Source organism: Mirounga leonina, unplaced genomic scaffold, assembly GCF_011800145.1.
Source record: "Mirounga leonina isolate KUSES-001 unplaced genomic scaffold, KU_Mleo_1.0 Mir_82, whole genome shotgun sequence".
In the NCBI taxonomy this organism is placed as follows: Eukaryota; Metazoa; Chordata; class Mammalia; order Carnivora; family Phocidae; genus Mirounga; species Mirounga leonina.
Genome location: NW_023270825.1, coordinates 11,926,829 through 11,947,423, shown reverse-complemented (window position 1 = coordinate 11,947,423; position 20,595 = coordinate 11,926,829). Strand labels below are relative to the sequence as shown.

Below are 20,595 nucleotides of genomic sequence, written 5' to 3'. Positions count from 1 at the left end.
AAGCGACTGCCTTCGGCTCAGGTCATGATCCTGGAGTCCCGGGATCGAGTCCCGCATCGGGCTCCCGGCTCGGCGGGGATTCTGCTTCTCCCTCTGACCCTCCCCCCTCTCATGCTCTCTGTCTCTCATTCTCTCTCTCACAAAATAAAATAAAATCTTAAAAAAAATAAAATAAAATAAAATAAAAGTGTGAGAAAAATTTCACTTCCTCCAAATTATTCTTTTGGTAATCCAAAGGTCCTATAATGGGGCCAATAAACAACTTCATACTTTATAAGTTGGTTTAACATTTAGAATTACACTAACAGAAAAATATATCTTAAACACTATATTTACACACACACACAGATTACCAGCTACCTAAACCACATATAACGTAAACTGGAAATGAAGGGAGTCCGCTTTACTTTTTTTTAAAGATTTTATCTTTTTTAAAGATTTTATTTATTTATTTGAGAGAGAAAATGAGAGAGATAGAGCACTAGAGAGGGGAGGGTCAGAGGGAGAAGCAGACTCCCTGCTGAGCAGAGAGCCCGATGCGGGACTCGATCCAGGGACTCCAGGATCATGACCTGGGCCGAAGGCAGACACTTAACCAACTGAGCCACCCAGGTGCCCTAAAGATTTTATTTTTAAGTAATATCTACACCCAACATGGGGCTTGAATTTACAACCCCAAGATCAAGAGTCACGTGCTATACTGATTGAGGCAGTCAGGCACCCCGGGAGTCTGCTGTAAATTAATCAGGAACATAAAATTGTCTAAGAACTTCACATCCAACTGCCCACTTTGACCTCACTGACTTACTTCCAAATGCACTCTCTTCATTTATGCATACTTCTACTCTGTACATTTTTCATGGGAAATTTCAAATGTTCACAGAAGATGATAAAATGGTGTAAGAAAACCCCTATCATCCAGACTAAACAGTTACCAATTCACAGCGAATCTTAATTCATCTCTGCGTCCCCACTTCTGTTTCTGGGATCAGTAAGTAACAAATCTTCTGACTTTACTTCCTTTGTGTGGGTGTACTGAAATTGCGCCTTCAATCAAAACGACCCCGGGGGTTTCCACTTCCCCAAAATGGGAACTTGGATGATGAGGGAGCTACCTGCCAACCCCGGTAGGTGGCTTGCACCTCCCCCTCCAGCAGGTCATAAGCTGCATATTCTCAATGTAATATACTAGCTCTCGCTTCCAAACACAGTCACCAACAAATTATTTGTCAAAATGCTGGACTTTTGCCCATCTGATGGGAAAGAAATGATATCTCGTGTTGTTTTAATTTGCATCTCTTTCACTGTGAGGCTGGGCACGTTTTCATATAAGGCTAATCTATATTTGTTTCCATGAACTTGCTGTTCATTATCTCTTGCCCATCTTTTTATAAAGTTATTGGTCCTTTTCTGCCTCTGTTTTAGAGTATTTTTATATATTTGAGAGATTAATACATTGTCCATGATGTAAGTCGCAAGCATTCTTCCAGTTTGTCATTGTCTTTTTATGGTATTTTCTACTGAGACAGAGAATGTGTGTATATATAAATATTTGTACACATATATATAGAAACATATGAGTGCTTGGGTACACACACATGTAGTTATACTTACCTATGTTTTCCCTTTGTGCTTCTGGATTTGGAGTCACAAGAAAGTTTTCCCCATACATAGGCCATAAAAGACTTGACTCATGGTTTCTTCTAATACTTCGTATGATGTTACTACTTTCCATACTAACAGCCTGGTATATAATATGAGAAGTAGATCCAATCCTACCTTTCCCAGTTGGCTACTCTGGTATCGAATAAATCACCATTTATTTAAAATTCCATATTTTCTTCAATGATTTTAGAATGCTGTCTTTATTACAGACTAAATTTCTACACACAATTGGGCTTATTTCTGTATTTTCTGTTCTCTTCAATTGGTCTGTCTTTTCCTGTACCACATTTTAAAAACTGTAACAGCTTATAATAATATGCTTTCATATGTAGGAGGACTAGCTTCCCATCCTTACTGCTCTTCAATTTCAAGGTTTTCCTAACTATCCTTGCTTGTCTGTTCTTGCAAATAAATTTCATAATATGTCTAGCCCCAGGAGGAAAAATCTAATGGTACTTTCATTGGGATTCTGTTGTATTTATAAATGATTTTAGAAAAAACCTGCATTCTTAAGATGTTGTGTATGCCTACTCAGAGCATTAAGTCTACGTTTGTATCTTTGGGAGTTTTTACAGTTTTTTTCATATAAATGCAGAACTTTTCTTGTTAAGTGTATGCTTCTCATAAATGGCATCTTTTCTTCCATTGTATCTTGTAACTAGTTTGTTTTAAAAATTTATACATTTTCAGAGTGCCTGGGTGGCTCAGATGGTTGAGCATCCAACTCTTGAGTCCGGCTCAGGTCGTGATCTCAGGGTTGTGAGATTGAGCCCCATGTCGGACTCTGCACTCACAGCAGAGTCTGCTTGTCCCTCTCCCTCTGTTCCTCCCCCACCTCGTGCTCTGTCTCTCTAATAAGTATTTTTTAAAAATTTATACATTTTCAAAATCCCTTTTCAGCCCTAGTTTAAAGAATGCATTCCTTGACCACTCAGACCATATTAATTTCTCTCATTTGTAAACATCTAGTGAACTTTAAAAAAAGAATTTTATATTTTTCTTTGTGACACTTGTTCTCTCTCCCCTTCTAGAATATAAACTTTTCAGAAACAGTATTATACTCACTTTCTACTTCACACTCAGCACCCTATATGATGCTGGGAATATAGTAGGAACTCAGCTAATATGTAGTTGATAGAGAAGGGAACAAAGTAGAACAACCAGCTCATATAAAAACTCAACAAACTCATCAAACCACATTTCTGACCCTAGTCAGCCTGCAAATACTTTACATTCATCGTGAGAAGGCCGTGGGAGGATGGTTAAAAATGATTACTACTTCTGGGGAAAAGGTCCTCAAAGTTGATGGCCTTGAGTCATCCAAAATGAACTGGGGACTATGGGGGAGGAAGGCAGCAAAGGAAACAAGTTTATGTGAATAAGAATAAGGCAGACAGAGTTTGCATGGCCAACTAGTAGAGGGCAGAGAGGTACACAAAGAGAGAACCACAGACATCAGCAGAGGGTCCCACTGCAGTATTCAGCAGAGTACTGATCAGAGCATGCATGCAAGCAAATTACAAGTCTGGGCAAAGACCACCAGAAAAGATTACAAAAACCATACCAACACTCACCAAGGTTGGTAATAATGCCTGTCCCCACCCACCAAACTGGGAAAACCACACAATTCACAGGATATTGGGTAGAATACTCAGAAGGGTCTTGCTTCCTTGGTGAGGAATAGATAGCCCTGAACACTAGTCTGTTTTCCACCTAACAAATTTAAAAAGCAAGACTCAAAAGGATCAAACCATTTTCAAAAAAACCATGTCCCAAATCAAACAAATGTTATAAAAATCTAAATAATATCCAGCACAAAAAATAAAATTCTAGCATCCAATAAAAAAATTACCAAACATGCAAAAAAAAATAATAATGAGAAAAATCAATCAATTCTGGGTCCCACCCAGAAATGACACAGACAGTTAAGGATATTAAAACCATTCTAACTCTATATGTTCAAAAAGTTAAGAAGTGACATAAAAGATACAAAAAATGACCCAACTTCTAAAGATGAAAATTACAATATCTGAAGTGGAAAATACAGTGGCTGGGATTAAAAGCAGATTAGATATTACAAAAGGAAAGATTAATGATCTGGAAGGTACAGTTAAAAGAAATTACCCAAGGGGCGCCTGGGTGGCTCAGTCGTTAAGCGTCTGCCTTCAGCTCAGGTCACGATCCCAGGGTCCTGGGATCGAGCCCCACATCGGGCTCCCCGCTCGGCGGGAAGCCTGCTTCTCCCTCTCCCACTCCCCCTGCTTGTGTTTCTGCTCTCTCTCTCTCTGTCAAACAAATAAATAAAATCTTTAAAAAAATAATAATAATTAAAAAAAAAAAAAAGAAATTACCCAAAATGAAACAAAGAGCAAAGAAGAATAAAGACAAAAGAGCAATCTGTGACCCACGGGACAATTTCCAGCAGCCTAATACACTCATAATAGAAGTCCATGAAGGAGATGGGGGGAGGAAGAAAAAATATTTAAAGAAATAATACCAAAGTTCTTCAAATCTGATAACTACCAACCCCAGATCTAAGAACCTCAACAAACACTAAGCATAGGAAGTATGAAGAAAACCATGCCAAGACACATCATAATAACATGGCTCAAAGCCAGTGATAAAGAGGAAATCTCAAAAGCAGCTAGAAAAAAGAACTTGTCTTTTATTTCCTTAAATATAGCCCATCATAGTTATTTTATTTTTTTAAGCTTTATTTATTTATTTGGGGGGAGGGAAGAAGGGCAGAGAGAGAGGGAAAGAGAATTTCAAGCAGACTCCCCACTGTGAGCATGGAGCTCACAACCCTGAGATCATGACCTGAGCCAAAATCAAGAGTCGGACGCTCAACTGACTGAGCCACCCAGGCGCGCCCCCCACCATCATACTTATTTTAATAATCTATGACAGGTAATTCCAATATGTAAGCTTTTGTAAGTTTATTTCTATCTGTTGTTTTGGTTGATTCTTATTCAGGTTGTGTTATTTCCTGTGCACTTGGTTATCTTTAACAAATTATTCAGTGACCTTGAAACTTGACTTGTAGAACTCTTTACGGCCAAAGATGAAAATATACTCTCAGAGAATATTTGCATTTGTTTACCGTATCATTTTATTTAAGCAGGTTCCATGCCCAGCATGGAGTCCCACACGGGGCTTGAACTCACGACCCTAAGATCAAGACCTGAGCCGACGCGGCGCCTGGGTGGCTCAGTCATTGAGCGTCTGCCTTCAGCTCAGGTCATGATCCCAGGGTCCTGGGATCGAGCCCCGCATCGGGCTCCCTGCTCTGCGGGAAGCCTGCTTCTCCCTCTCCCACTCCTCCAGCTTGTGTTCCCTCTCTCTCTCTGTCTCTGTCAAATAAATAAATAAAATCTAAAAAAAAAAAAAAAGACCTGAGCCGAAATCAAGAGTCAGACGCTTAACCAACTGAGCCACACAGGCGCCCCTTACGGTATCATTTTAAATTCATACCTTGACATAGAATCTAATTTACAAATGGGCAAATGATGTGCATAGATATTTCTCCAGAGACAGATAAATGGCCAATAAACGCATGAAAAGGTGCTTAACACCATCAGTTATTAGGGAAATGCAAATCAAAACCACAATGAGATACCAATCCACAAACACTTAGGATGGCTATAATCAAAAAGACAGACAAAAACAAGTGTTGGCAAACTGGAACTCTCACAGATTGTTGGTGAGAATGAAAAATGGCTCAGCAGTTCCTCAAAAACTTAACCACAGAATTACCATATGACCCAAGAACTCCACTCCCTAGGTCTCTTATACCTACAAGAATGAAAAATATATAGCCACACAAAAACTTGTACACAAATGTTCATGGCAGCATTATTTATAATAGCCAAAAAGTGGATATGACCCAAATGTCCATCAACTAACAAATGGAAAAACAAAATGTGGTATATCCACACAAGGGAATTTTATTCAGCCATTAAAAAGGAATGAAGGGGCGCCTGGGTGGCTCAGTCGTTAAGGCTCTGCCTTCAGCTCAGGTCATGATTCCAGGGTCCTGGGATCGAGCCCTGCATCGGGCTCCCTGCTTGCCTGGAAGCCTGCTTCTCCCTCTCCCACTCCCCCTGCTTGTGTTCTCTCTCTCGCTGTCTCTCTCTCTGTCAAATAAATAAAATCTTAAAAAAAAAAAAAAAAGAATGAAGTACTGATTTGTGTTACAACATAAACAGACCTTGAAAACATTATGCTAAGTGAAAAAGGCAAGACATAAAAGATCACATATTGTATCATTTCGTTCCTATGAAATGCCCAGAATAAGCAAATCCATAGAAACAGAAAGTACATTAGTGACTGCCAGGGGCTGAGGGGAGAGGGAGAAATGAGGAGTGACTGCTAAAGGGTACAGGGTTTCCTTCAGGGGTAAATAAAAATGTTCTAGGATTAGCGATGATGGTTGCACAGCTTTGTGAATATATGAAAAACCACTGAAATGCACACTTTAAAAGGGTGAATTTTATAGTATTTGAATTATACATAAAGAAAAATAAGATATTAAAAAAATTAGACCTTGAAATGTTTTTGGACCACCAAGGTGATGTGAACAAGCTCCTACCACCACCCATGGACTGGTGGTTACAATTTCCTAAGGACAGGTTTTCTTCCCCTGTTTTACTTGGCATCAAGGCAACTTTCCTTACAGATCTTTGAAAGAGGTAAAGTGAGTTTTTGTCCTTGACACCACACACCTTTGGGAATCCCAGAATTAAAGGCAGAGAGTCTTTTGTTAGCTTGCCTTGTATTTTAATAAGCCCAGGGCTGACTTCTAACTATGCCTCCAGTCCTGCAAATTCACCAAGTTCTTAATCAAATCTAACCAAGTTGCCCCGGTTTAGCAAATGCCCTCAGAGCAAATAAGACTTATGGATTCCTTTAGTCTCAGATTTTCAGCTTTCTTTTAGATTTTGGCATATTAATTCCTAAGTACCTTTTTAAAAAAGCTTAAATGAGCATTCTTAGCTATTTGCAGTGTGAAGGTTTTTCCAAATATCTTAACTATATTCCCAACATGAAAATTCTATATTTACTTCTCAAGTTAAAATGAACTCTAGGGAGTTAAGACAGGATTTGCAAAAACAAAAGACAGCCTGATACAGTAGCTTCAGTATTATAGGGCACCTGGGTGACTCAATCAGTTAAGCATCCGACTCTCAGTTTTGGCTTAGGTCATGATCTCAGGGCTGTGAGATCAAGCCCCACGTGGGGCTCCATGCTGGGAGTGGAGCCTACTTAAGATTCTCTCTCTCTCTCCCTCTGCCCCTCCCCCCCAAAAAATAAATAATAAAAAAATAAAGTAGTTTCAGTGTTACTTGTGACCTCAGCTGATTACGGCAGATATTTAAGATTAAAAATATATTCCAGGGAAAAGTTTACTTTAGAAAAAAATTAATTTGAAAGGGAGTCTAGTTTTAAAAGAACTATGAGTAGATGACTCGTTCTTCTAGGTATCATGTCTCTTTACCCAACTAAAGTAAATAAGATTGCAGGCAAGGATACACAAAGAGACCAAAGAAAGATTAGTCCAGAAACATATGCACACATATATGGAAGCTTGACATATGATGCTTATAGATCACAGGGAGGAAAACCAGAATATTCAGTAAATGATGCTGGGAAAAACTGATTACCCATATGGAAAAAAAATGAAACTGGATCCCCACCTCACACCACACAAAAATCAACTGCACATGGATTAAAGACATAAATATGAAAGGTAGTATTTTAAAGCTTTCAGAAGAAAATATCAGACTATATCTCTACAACCTCAAGGAAGAGATAGATGTGTTAAACAAGATGCTGAAATCACAAACCGTAAAGGAAAAGGTTGACACATTCAACTACACTATAGAATGTGTCCATCAAAAACGACATAAAGTAAACAAACAAACAAAAAAACACATAAAGTAAAAGACAAAACAAGCCTGGGGAAAAGATATTTGCCATATGCATAATTGATAAGAATAAGTACCATAAATAAATAAATGCAACTTCTGGAAATCAATTTATAAAAGTAAAAAAAAAATAGTCAAAAAACAGATATCTCATACAAGAGGAATTACGGAAGGTTCGACATCATCAGTAATGAAGGAAATGTAAGTTAAACCACTAATGGAGTACCAATTCTTACCTGCCAGACTGTTGAAAAGAAACAATTCAGATAACTACAAATGGTGTACAAATGTCTCAAATGTTGAGGAAGGGAACAAAGTGAACACTTAACACACTGCCTGTGAAAGTATAAACTGGTACAACCACTTTATAAAACAATTCAGTATTATCTAGCAGAACTGAAGACCCACAACTCTACTCCTAGGCAAAGACACATGGATTAGAATGGCCCTAACAGGTGCGCCTAGGTGGCTCAGTCGGTTGGGCATTTGCCTTCGGCTTGGGTCGTGATCTTGGGGTCCTGGGATAGAGCCCCATGTTGGGCTCTGCGCTCAGCCAGGAGTCTGCTTCTCCCTCTGCCCCTCCCCCCACTCGTGGGTGCTCTCTCTCTCAATGGATAAAATCTTAAAAAAAAAAAGGAAAAAGGAATAGCCATAACAAAACAGCTTTTTTTTTTTTTTAATTTTATTTATTTATTCATGAGAGACAGAGAGAGAGAGAGAGGCAGAGGGAGAAGCAGGCTCCCAAGGAGCAGGGAGCCCGATGCGGGACTTGATCCCAGGACCCTGAGATCATGACCTGAGCCGAAGGCAGACGCTTAACCATCTGAGCCACCCAGGCGCCCAACAAAACAGCTTTTAATGGCAAAAAGTAAAAATTAAATTAAAAAAAAGAAAACTGAAAACACCCCTAAATATCCATTAACAGGGAGATGGATTAACAGTGGTAAAGCAATGGAATGATATAGAGCAATAAAAAGTAAATGAACTATAACACATCAACATCGATGAATCTCATAAATATAATGTATAAAAAAGCCATGGAATAGACAAAACTAAACATTACATTATTTATGAATACAGACTTATGTAGTAAAACTATACAGAAAATCAAGGAGTGTAGAAAGAAAAAGACGCAGAAAGATACAACTAGGGCTTTGAAAATACTGACAATGTATTATCTCTAAAGCATGATATAAGTGGCTTTTATTTGTATTCTCTAAATCTGTGGATGGGTCAAAAGTACTATTTTGTACATATGAAATAATTTCTCATTTAAAAATTAAAGAAATGGGGCGCCTGGGTGGCTCAGATGGTTAAGCATCTGGCTTTGGCTCAGGTCATGATCCCAGGGTCCTGGGATCGAGTCCCGCATCGGGCTCCCTGCCCCTTGGGAGCCTGCTTCTCCCTCTGCCTCTCTCTCTCTCTTTGTCTCTCATGAATAAATAAATAAAATCTTTTAAAAAAATAAAAATAAAAAATAAAAATAAATAAAATAAAAATTAAAGAAATGTATGGTCATGGTAGCAAATACGAAAAATACTGAAAACTATATGAAGAATATAAAAATTATCAATAATCCCAACACCCTGAGGTAACTACAATATTTAGAAGAAAAAATAGGGGCGCCTGGGTGGCTCCGTCAGTTAAGCACCTGCCTTTGACTCAGGTCATGATTTCAGGGTCCTGGGATCAAGCCCCCATGTTGGGCTCCCTGGTCAGTGGGGAATCTGCTTCCACTTCTCCCTCTCCCTCTGCCCATTCCCCTGCTCGTGCTCGCTCTCTCTCAAATAAATAAATAAAATCTCTAAAAAAGAAAAGAAAGGAAAAGAAAAAATATAGTGTGTTTTCTTCCACGATTTTGTTTACTTTTTTTACAGCCTTATTTAAGTACTGACTTCCAGTAAATTGCACGTATTTAAAATGTACAATTTCATGAGTCAAACATATGTATACATTGGTGAAAGCATCTTCACAATCAAGAAAATGAATAACCCACCAACCCCAAAAGTTTCCTCACCCCTCTTTCCGATCCATCCCTCCTAACTTTCCCTTGCCTCATCCTCAAGTAACCACTAATCTGTTTTCTGTTGCTTTCAGCTAGTTTGCATTTTCTAGAATTTTGTCAGGTACAGTTTGAACATAGTTTATGCATATGATTTGCTGTTGTTGATACATTTTTCCAAAATGATTTACCAATTTACACTTCTACCAGCAGAGTACAAGAGTTCCAGTTGCTTTATATCCTCGCCAACACTTGATTATTGGCCTTTTCCATTTTAGCTATTATTTTCATATTCCAAATGTAAATACACATAAAACGTGTCTGAACAAGCAACAACAAAAAAACAAACTTTCAATGATGATTGAAATAAAACCCCTTATAAAGAAATTTTCACCTAAGAGCATTTTCCCTTGAATGCATAATAATAACTGAAGCAAAGCCCCTGACATATGCCTCATGAATTCTGATTTAACCAAAACGTCTGATTTCTACATAAGATATTGAGAAGAATCATAGATAGACAAGAAAGAATCACATGACTTAAAGGTAAGCCGGGAGTATCACAGTACTGGAACTTAGGTGAAATGCCATCTGACACAGTTTGTGAAAGTGTCACTTTACCACTAATAACACCTGAACCCAACAGACCAAAATACCACTATGATAGTGGTCATAATTTGAATGGGGGAAGATGAAAATCTTTCTTATAGTAGTTCTATTCAATATGCTCAGCTACTTGCTCTCAGCTTCTCCTACTTAACCATGAGACAGGAACAACGCTGTGAGATGCACTTTAACATAAAGGTATTATTCTGTTGTCCTTACGTTCTTTCCAAATGGGACTGTAAACTCCCTTCTACCACCCTGTCACCTCTTCTAATCTTTGTTTCTCAAAATAAGGACTCTACTCTCCTTATCTTTATTTCTTCATTCTCTATTTACTCTTCAAATTCATTCATATTTGACTTTCATCCTTATCATTTTGCTTATATTGTGTTTGCTGAGATCAATGACCTCCTATCCTAACTACCAAAGCCAGGACACCCTTAACCAGTTCCTATTTTCCAGATCCCTCTGACTCATTTGAGATAGATTTCTCTCCTGATTAAAACTCTTTCCTCTCCAGGCTCCTATGAACTACTGTCTGCTAGATTTTCCTCCTTCTTTCCTGACTTCTCCTCACTCTCCACGGCTGTCTCTCTACATCACTTAAATGTTGGTGTTTCCCATCCTTGGTCTTCTCTTCTCACTCTACTTACTTGAGTGATTTCTTCCACTCCCACAGGACTAATGACCGCAAACCCACCATGCTTCTAACATTTACAACTCTTGACTACAGAAAATCCCAATACTAACACATCTGCCAACCAAACAGTTCTGCCAGCCGTCCTACAAGAACCTTACTCCTTTTCTCTCAACCTGAATTAATCTGGTTCCTTTTTTTTAAGATTTTATCCACTGAGAGAGAGCGCCCATGTGCTCTCTCTCCATGTGTTAGCTTTATTCACGAATACAATGGTAATTCAAGTGGAGCCAATACAAGAGATACTTTTGAAATATTTTTCTTGAAGGGTTTAAAGAAACACAAATTTTTAAGAAGACTTTTTCCTCCAGGTATGAAGGTAACTCACAGCCATTGACAAAAACTACAAAATACAAGAGATAAAAGGTAAATCTCCAATTCCAGCTCTCAAGGGCAAGCAATATTAACATTTCCTTCCAGAAGAAGCAGTTTTTAACCACAATAAAGTTACATATCAAAATATTAAATCAGTAAATAGGGAGTGTTGTTGTTAACTCAATGTCTTCCAGGCCACTTTTTACAAAACAAATTCTACTATAAGCTTACCTGGAGTAAGAATCAGAATAATATTCTAAAAACCAAAGCAATCCTTTCACATGCTGTATTTTAAGTATTCTAAAGGAATCCATGTTTTTGGCTTGGCATCTATCTTGCCTATATCTGGACGTCTATCTGGGTGCAATATACCCCACAAATCAGCCATGCCGTTTCCCTTTATTTAAAGGAAGGGACGGCGAAGGAGGAGGAAGAAAAAAAAAAAAATTGGAAGAGACAGAAGCCAAATCTAAAATCAAGCTGAGTGTACAACTCGTGTTTTGCAAAAACCATAGGGAAGTACCATTGTTAACACCCCTTCTCTGCTTCTAAAAGTTTCAGGAACATCACAGATAAAAGATTCTCAGCGAACCTGTTCTTATCCGACTCTCCATCTTTGCCCAGAGCCCCGCCGGACTAGGGTCTCCCCTCCCTGCGGTCGGGGGCTCCCACTGAACAGACTCCGGCAGGGCGGGGGCCCGGTCTCGCGCCCCCCCCCACGTTACGGCCAACCCCCCGCCCCGCCCACGGTGAACCCGGCCGTCGAGGGGCCCCAAACCTGCCCAGGGCTCCCGAGAGCAGGTGTCGCTGAGGAGACCCGGGAACGGCCCCCGGGGCCCCCCAACGCAGACGATATTTCTGAAGAGTTAAAGGAGATGAAACCCCATACAGAACAGTTCGCCCGGTGCGGCTGGGGGCGAGAAGCTCCTCTGCTGGGGCAGGGGCCGCTCTCGCTCCGCCCCCCGCCCCCCGCACTCCGCGCGCCCGACCCGGAGGCCCGAGACAGCTGCGGCGCCAGGCCCGCGCCACGCTGCGCGCCCGGCAGCGCCCCACGGCGCACCTGAGCCCGCGGCCCCCTCGCCGCCAGAGACCTGCCGCCCGGCCGCCGTGCGCGGGGTCTCCACGAGCGGCTCCCCGGGCGCCCCCGCTCCACGCCGCGCTGAGCCGGCGCCGCGTACCTCCGGGCCCGCAGCGGCCACTCCGCCGTGGCCTCCCGCGGGAGCCGGGCCCGGTCACCTCGCGCGGCCGCGCCCTGAGACCCCGCCTCCGGCCCCTCCGAGTCCGCCCCGCCCCCCCGGAGGTGCGCGCCGAGGGGCGGGGCGGGGCGGGGCGGGGCGGGGCCGCCCCGCCGATTACCTGAGCGCGCTGGGCTGGCGCCCTCGGCTTCTCCCGTCTCGCCACTCCCAGCCCCTGCTCTGGGCTGCGCCCTCTGGCAAGATCTAACTCGGAGCCAGGCGGAGTTTGGAGTGCGCTGAGGGGTCAGAAGGGAGATTAAAAACGAAGAGAGGCATAGGAGGAAAGTTACTGGCCTGATGAACTTCTTTGTATAGGGAGGATGGAGCGGTCTTTCTTGCCAGAGGGGTGGCTGCACCCTTTTCTTGGAAGCAGAAGAACCTTTTCTAAGCTGCCTTGTATTTGTTACCTAAGAATCAGCCTGCTTCTCTTCACTTTTGTGGCTTTACACCTACTACCACCTTGCCAGCGATAGGTATGTTGGAAGGAATCCTAAAGGCATCTGCTACAGTGCCCTGGCCCCCCATATTACGCTGGAATCCCTTCTAGCGCCCTGACAAGGAGTGGGATGGCCCTTTTATGCTTCCCGTGCTGGGAATCTCAACACTGTTCTTAGGAAGTTGTTGAGTGACTTCCTAGATGATCTGTTGAATGGCTCAGCTTTGGAATGGCTGATGAGGTATAAATTGAAATTACTCTCCTTGAGGGTCACGACACACTTACAGACCTAAGAACTGTGTTTTACTTGGTATCATCCTGTAGTTCCCAAATTTATTTGACCTGAAGTGTGGCAGGCCAAAATATGCCACTTTGGCATAACGGTTTTGTTTTTTTTTTTTTTAAGTTAAAAGCACTTGAGAAACAGCAGATACAAGATCGTTCTGACCTTCCTTTTTCTTCCTGAAAACAGAAGATGAAACTCCCAAACGAAACACATCGTCCCTGTACCAGGAGACAAGAAACATTCTTATCACCAGAGACGGGGAGTCGAGGACAAAGGAAATCAATACACACAAACCTTCCTAGTCACTTCACCATTAACTGCCTCAGCTCAAGCCCCTTTTTCACTATTTACGACCCTTTGTCCAACTTAGTGTGTAAGTGTTCAGCTCTAACTGCTTTTGATCTCCGTTTTCCTACAAGGGCTGCTGTGCAGCATGTAAAACACTGTATGCTTTGCTCTTCTTAATCTGTGTCAATTTAATTCTCAGCCCCAGCCAGAAACCCTAAAAGGGTGGTGGTAACGTTTTGCTTCCCCTACACACCACACAACTGTCTTCTTAAGAAATGCCTGTCGCCATCCTGGGCCATTAATGTTCAGATGCACACAGTTTGATAAACACTACTTGAAAGCCCTCGTACATTCACCTTCGATAATTTCTCTGTGACAAATGTTTGCAAAGTCCTGTACTGTTTACACAAAGCTCTCACATGAGTCATCTCATTGAACTCTCACAATTATGAGGTAACTGTTATTATCCTTGTTTTACAGTTGAAAATACTGAGAGTCAAACAAATAGTGGTTGCCCAAGTATAGAGTCAAGATTGACTCTGGACTTCAGACTCCAAAGCTCTTAAATATATATTATATAAAACATGTGTGTGCACATATATGTATATATACATATATGATGTGCTGTACTTAAAGGTCAAATGAGAAAGCAAATATATATATTTTCTCTGACACTTTGTATTAGAAAAACTCAGTTTTCCACCTGTTGTAGGGGAAAACCCAGTTCTTTCCTCCTGTGTTTCTCTTGCCCCTGTACCTTCTTGACTCCTCATACAAAACACTTTCATTGTTTCATTGTTTCTCATTTCTGGTCTCCAACTATGTGAAGGTTTTCCCCCACACCACGCAATTCTCTGCAACACCAGCTAGATGTCCTACAATTCAATTCAATTCTGACATTACTTCCCAGAGAGAGCATCAGATCCCACAGATGAAGGGCTCAGTCCCCTAAGACTGCCTCCCTGCACTGCCCCCCCTCCAACATCACATGCCAGCCAAAAGCCCAGGTTATCATCTGTGCTTCTGACCAACCAACTATAGATCAGAGGTTCCAATGACCCCCCCCCCTTCCTTGGGTTCAATTCATTTGTGAGAGCATCTCACAGAAGAACTCAGGGAAATGCTTACTTAATTTTACCAGTTTATCAAAGGATATGATAAAGGATACAGATGAACAGCCAGATGAGGAGATATATAAGGCAAGGTCTGGGAGGGTCCTGAACACAGGAGCTTCTGTCCCCATGGAGTTGGGGTGTATCACCCTTCCAGTGTGGATATCTTTGCCAACCTGGAAGCTCCCCAATCCCTGCACTATTGGGAAGCTTCCTCACATTGGCATGATCACTTACTAACCCCATTTCCAGCCACTCTCCCCTCTTAGGAGGATGGGGCGGGGGGTAGGTAGGAAATTCTGAGTTTCTAATCATGGCTTGGTCTTTCTGGTGACTGGCCCTCATCCAGGAGCCCACATAGAGTCACCTCATGAGAACAAAAGATGCTCCTAGTGCTCTTATCGCTTGGAAATTTCCATGAGTTTTAGGAGCGCTCAGCTAGGAACCAGGGGCAGAGATCAATATTTATTTTCTATTATCTCACACCCTTAAATAGAGCCAATCCTTGGCTAGCAACCTCCAGATGCCTGTGTTAGTTCTCAAGGTGAAGGACCTTTACCTATCTTTTACTCTCCTGGGGCACCTGACATCATAGTGCAGGGCACAGAAGTGTCTGTCACTCGAATGTGCTGAATGAACAAAGAATGAGTGAATGTGTGAATGCTCAGTAATACTTATTAAACTAGACTGAGAACTTGGTTCCCTAACTGAACAATCTTAACAACCGCCTCACTGATGGAGGAGTCCCAAGAGAAAGCACTCCCTGAATTGTTCTTAGTTTCAGTCCATCTTCCATCTAAAAAGTCTTTCTTAGAAGAATCCACTCCTATTGACAGAGTTCTTTGAAACAATGAAACCATTCCCTTTGTTTTCCTTGAAATGGGCCTTCTTCCTGTTCTGCTTTCAGAGGCAAAAGGCTACACTGATAGGGATGGAGGATACTGCACACCTTTCTTTGTGTCCTTCCGTTTAAACTCTTCCCATAAAGTGTTGCAACATTCCGAGTGGCTTTTGTGTGTTGATTTTTAATGTTAAATATGTTTTTAATGTTTAATGTCTTTTATTCGTTGGAGCAGATCTGAGGAGAAAAATATAATCGGGTTGATGCAGATAACACTGCTGCTTAGATTTTGCTATCCCTATTCTTTCATTTGATAGAGATAAATCACTTAATCCCTGTCCTAATCCCTTTTCATTCATCCTTCCTTCAATGCAGTTTACAAATGCTTGGTGACTCAGTCCAGCCCTACCTTTTAGCCTCACCTCCCACTACCCCCACCACACATTTTTGACCTTCTGAATTGTTGCTATTCCCTAAATTGCCAAATTTGCACCTCTGTTCCCCTGACCTCTATTTTATAGGTCATGAGTTGACAAATACATGTTCATTCAGCTGAAGTATCACCTCTTCTGGAAGGTGAAACTTCATAAAACCCATCCCAGAGTGAATTAGGTACTCTACCTCAGCCTTCCCACCACCATGCATCCATATCTCTGTCATGGCCCCTACACAATAATTGTAATTGTTGGCTTCTTTTCCCTCTTCCTACTAAACTCATTCTATGTGAGTTACCAATAGACAGGAATTATGACTTCCCAAGCACCTAGCACAGTACCTGCCACATAGAAGGCCCTCAAGTATTTGTGGAATGAATGAGAAAAGAAAAATCTTTAAAAGAATATGAACTCTTAGAGCACTCATGAAAAAATTTCGCAAATATAAATGGTCATTTGGATAGAAAGGGGTAGCAGACAGATTTTCTGCCCTAGAAAACAGAAGCCTGTACATAGTTATTCATTCGTTCTTTCATGTGCTTATGCAACTAACAATCTTGAGTACCCATGATGTACCAGGAACAGTCCTGAGCACTTGCTTCAGAGGGAAGTGACCTTTCAGCAGAGCCATAAATGCTCACCAAACTTTCATTTTCCTGAACATAAAGCTAAGCTACTTTGTCCATTCCCCCATACATGTGGCCAGTTCTCACTGATGGAATTTGAGCAGAGGTAGAATTTCACTTCTGGGTCTAGGCAATTAAGAACTGGTGAGTCTTTTCCCCACTCTCTCCTTCTTCCCATTCTTTGACTACCTTAGACCATTGCTAAAGCTGAAAATGCAACCAGATGGAAGCCCAGGTCCCTGATTGACTTCAAAGAACAAGGCGCCCCCCACCACCCACTAATCTTGACTGGATTATGGGCGCCTGGGTGGCGCAGTCGTTAAACGTCTGCCTTCGGCTCAGGTCATGATCCCAGGGTCCTGGGATTGAGCCCTGCATCAGGCTCCCTGCTTGGCGAGAAGCCTGCTTCTCCGTCTCCCACTCTCCCTGCTTGTGTTCCCTCTCTCGCGGTGTCTCTCTCTGTTAAAAAATAAATAAAATCTTTAAAAAAAAAATCTTGACTGGATTGTGATGTAAGTGAAAAATAAACTTTATGGTATGAACTACTAACATTTGTGGATTCCCCCCCCCCGCAGGTAACTTTATATACCCTGATTAACACAGTCATAAATGATGGCATAAAGATTAAGACACTAGAAAATTGTTGTCTCCTGCTCTAGGGATTGCATGGGAGACATGGAACATGAAAATCTATCAAAGGTATTAAGGTCATAGAGACTTTAAGTTTGTCCCAAGTGGACAAATAAATATCTTTATGGATACACAGCTCTCTGTGCTCTCTCTCAGGTGGCCACCAGATCAGAATGTTGACATTTTGGGGCACATGGGTGGCTCAGTCAGTTAAGCATCTGCCTTCGGCTCAGGTCATGATCTCAGGGTCCTGGGATAGAGTTCTGCATCAGGCTCCTTGCTTAGTGGGGAGTCTGCTTCTTCCTCTCCCTCTGCCCCTCCTTCTGCTCATGTGTGTGTGCTCACTCTCGCTCTCTCTCCCTCAAATAAATAAATAAATAAAATCTTTAAAAGAAAAGAATGCTGACATCTTGACCTGAAAGCTAGCATAGAATCAGATTCATCACATCATCTCCATCATCTTTATCAGCCCTTGTGAATCTCTTACATACACTTTGAAGAATTTCCCTGAGTGAGCTGCAGGAGGTCCAGTGTCCCTCAAAGTGGAGTACAGAGTTTACTCTTGGACAGCATGGGTTTGAATTGCACAGATCCATTTATACATGAATTTTTTACAGGACAGCACTGTAAATGTATTCTCTCTCCCTTATGATTTTTAGTAACATTTTTTTCCTCCAGCTTACTTCATTATAAGAATATAGCATATAATATATATAACATACAAAATATGTGTTAATTGACGGTTTATGTTATCAGTAAGGCTTCCAGTCAACAGTAAGCTATTACTAGTTAAGTTCTGGGGGAGTCAAAAGTTATACCCAGATGTTTGACTGCTTAAGGGGCTGGCACCCCTAACCCTGCCTTGTTCAAAGGTCAACTGTTTGTTGAGAGATATAAAATAGGAGTGAGGAGATAAGCTCTGAAGGCTTAGAAGAGAGGTTGTATGCTAATCTTCAGGACACATGCTGAATAAACGGGATTGTTTACAGTGGGGTGAGTTTCTTCTTTTTTCTTTTCCTTCTCCCGTCATCTTCTTTCCCGGGTAACTAGTAGCCACTAAAGCTAAGGTAAAAGTGGGAAAATGGCTGGTCATAGATGCTCCACCAAGAGACCTAACATGATGGAGGCCTCTTTTCTCAGTGCCCTTGCCCCAAAGTCCTTCCCCAACACATGACCATCCTCCTCCTCCAAACCCCGTTAATCAATGAAACTTCATAGCACCAAAGGCTGACGGTTTCATGGAAGCCTAAATGAAAAATATTCAGCCCCTAGGACAAGAGGAATAGCACCAGTGGGATCAAAGGAAGGTTATAAAAGAGGATAGGAAGAAAGAGAAGATTCAGAAAAAAAGAGGATTTTCTACCAATGATAATATCAACTCACCTGGATGGAAAGCTGGTCCAAAGAGGAGAAAGACAGGTGGAGCGCATCATGTGGACCTGCCTCAGGATTCCAGAATAAATGCCCCCAGACTCACTGAATAAAGCAGAAAGACATCTAAATCCCTACTTCCTGTGAACTCTGCGTGGGTTGGAAGAAATGATTCAAACCTGAAGAAAATGCTCTGCATTCTTCTGGACTCCATGTACAGTGGCTTACACTGTGCCAACTTGCTTAAGCTGAAACTACATTTTCCACAATTTCTTTCTCTATATGGTTCTATGTTAGACTGACCAAAAGAAGAATTTGGACAAGATTTGGAAGGTACAAATGAAACAAAGATTTTACTCTTGAAAGATTCCCATGATTACAGTGGCAGAAAAACAGAGATGCTGTCAGGTTCTAGCTTGTCCTTGCTCCCCATGTCTCACTCTTCTTCCTAACCACTGGCCCTGCTGACTACCTGAGTCCCAGGCCCACATCCAAAGCTTGGCTGGGGATCTACAGAGCTGACAGCTGTCCAAAGGCTTTTCCACAGCTCTTCTGTGGATTCTACTTGAGGGGCTAGGTGTGCCCCACTTTCTAGATGCATTCTGAGTTCTGACCCTCAAAGTTCACCTACACCAGGGCTTCTTGGGGGCAGGTTAGACTTTGATCCTTCAATCTCACTTCCAGACCTTTATTTCCCCCGTTTCTCCCACAATTCTGTAAGATCTTATTCTTACATTATTAATACTCTAATGGTTCTGCTTCCCTCATGGAAGCCCTCTGATTTGCCATGCATGTACTTGGCTGCCCAGTGGGAAGATTACATGGATTGTACCTTTCTTCCCTTCCCCTATGAAAGACAAAGTGCTGGTGTTATATATAGGACTACAAACATTTAGGTAAAATTACACACTGGTAGAGATCTCTCCAAGTGAGGGTAGTTATTTAGTTGTCCTCTGGTATGACTCTACTGTAGTATAGAAAGTGACTCTCTTGGGGCACCTGAGTGGCTCAGTCGTTAAGCATCTGCCTTCGGCTCGGGTCATGGTCCCAGGGTCCTGGGATCGAGCCCCGCATCGGGCTCCCTGCTCCGCGGGAAGCCTGCTTCTCCCTCTCCCACTCCCCCTGCTTGTGTTCCGTCTCTCGCTGTGTCTCTCTCTGTCAAATAAATAAATAAATCTTAAAAAAAAAAAAAAAGAAACTGACTCTCCACTTTTCAAGCTTAGAAACTTGCTTCCTTTCCCCTTTAGCATTATAAGTTAAACTCTGTTGAAGAAGAAGTCTCAGTCAAGCTCACTAAGGGCTAAGCTAGACAATAGGGTCTATGAATATTAATAGGGCCTATCTCTGAATATAGCATGAGGAATAGAATTGTTGCAGGTCCCAGACATTTCTATCTTATGGTCCAAACACTACACCCTGCAGAAACAACCACATGGGAGGCTGAATGATCATCAGACGGTTGCTTGGGGTGGGAAGTAGAACCAAAATTAAAGGAGTTAGGAAATACCGAGTGATTAATAGCAGCAAGTAATGATAGCCATCATCAATACCACAGAACAGACTGGCCTGTCACAGTTGCAGACAAGCTGTGTGGATTCACTCACCAAGGGTACAGTCTTACATATACACCTCTTTGTGGTAGATTACAGTCTTGGTCCCAGTTCTTCATCCCTTACTGTACCTATCGTCTTTGCCATGACTTTGAATTTCTTCCACTCAAGGAGTGGAATATATTTCCCTACCCTTTGATTATGGGTTCAGCTATTTGACTTGCTTTGGCTAATAAGGTGATACAGAACCAAGAATGTGAAAGTTCTGAGCTTAGCTGAAGAGGCCTCGCATGTTTCTGCTTACCCTTTTGTGCTTCTGCCAATGCCATGAGGAGATTTTGCCTGAGCCAGCCAGCTGATCCAAGGAGGATGAGAGACATGGAGTGGAGTCATTCCAGATAAGCCCAGACTGGATGAGCTAATCCCCAGCTGACTAGCAGACATATGAGAAATGAGAGATGATTGTCATCTTATGTTGTGGCAAATGGTGACTGTTACACAGCAATAGTTTCTTGACACACCCCCAACCATGATTTTCTTTTCTTTTTTTTTTTTTTTTTAAGATTTTATTTAT

The 20,595-nt window shown here is 41.8% G+C and overlaps 1 protein-coding gene across 4 annotated transcripts in view; it reads right to left on the bottom strand.

Annotated features, from left to right (window-relative positions):
• Window positions 1-12,587, bottom strand: part of TC2N (tandem C2 domains, nuclear) — a 36,274-nt gene extending 23,687 nt beyond the window's left edge. The window contains exon 1 of one of the 4 annotated variants that reach the window (XM_034992519.1): window positions 12,569-12,587. The gene's annotated coding sequence lies outside the window, so the exon portion shown is untranslated. Of the gene's footprint in view, window positions 1-1,614; window positions 2,401-12,272; window positions 12,349-12,390; window positions 12,478-12,568 lie in introns of those variants that run through there. The other 3 variants (XM_034992515.1, XM_034992516.1, XM_034992518.1) reach the window with 3 other exon arrangements.
• Window positions 12,588-20,595: the final 8,008 nt, after the last annotated feature.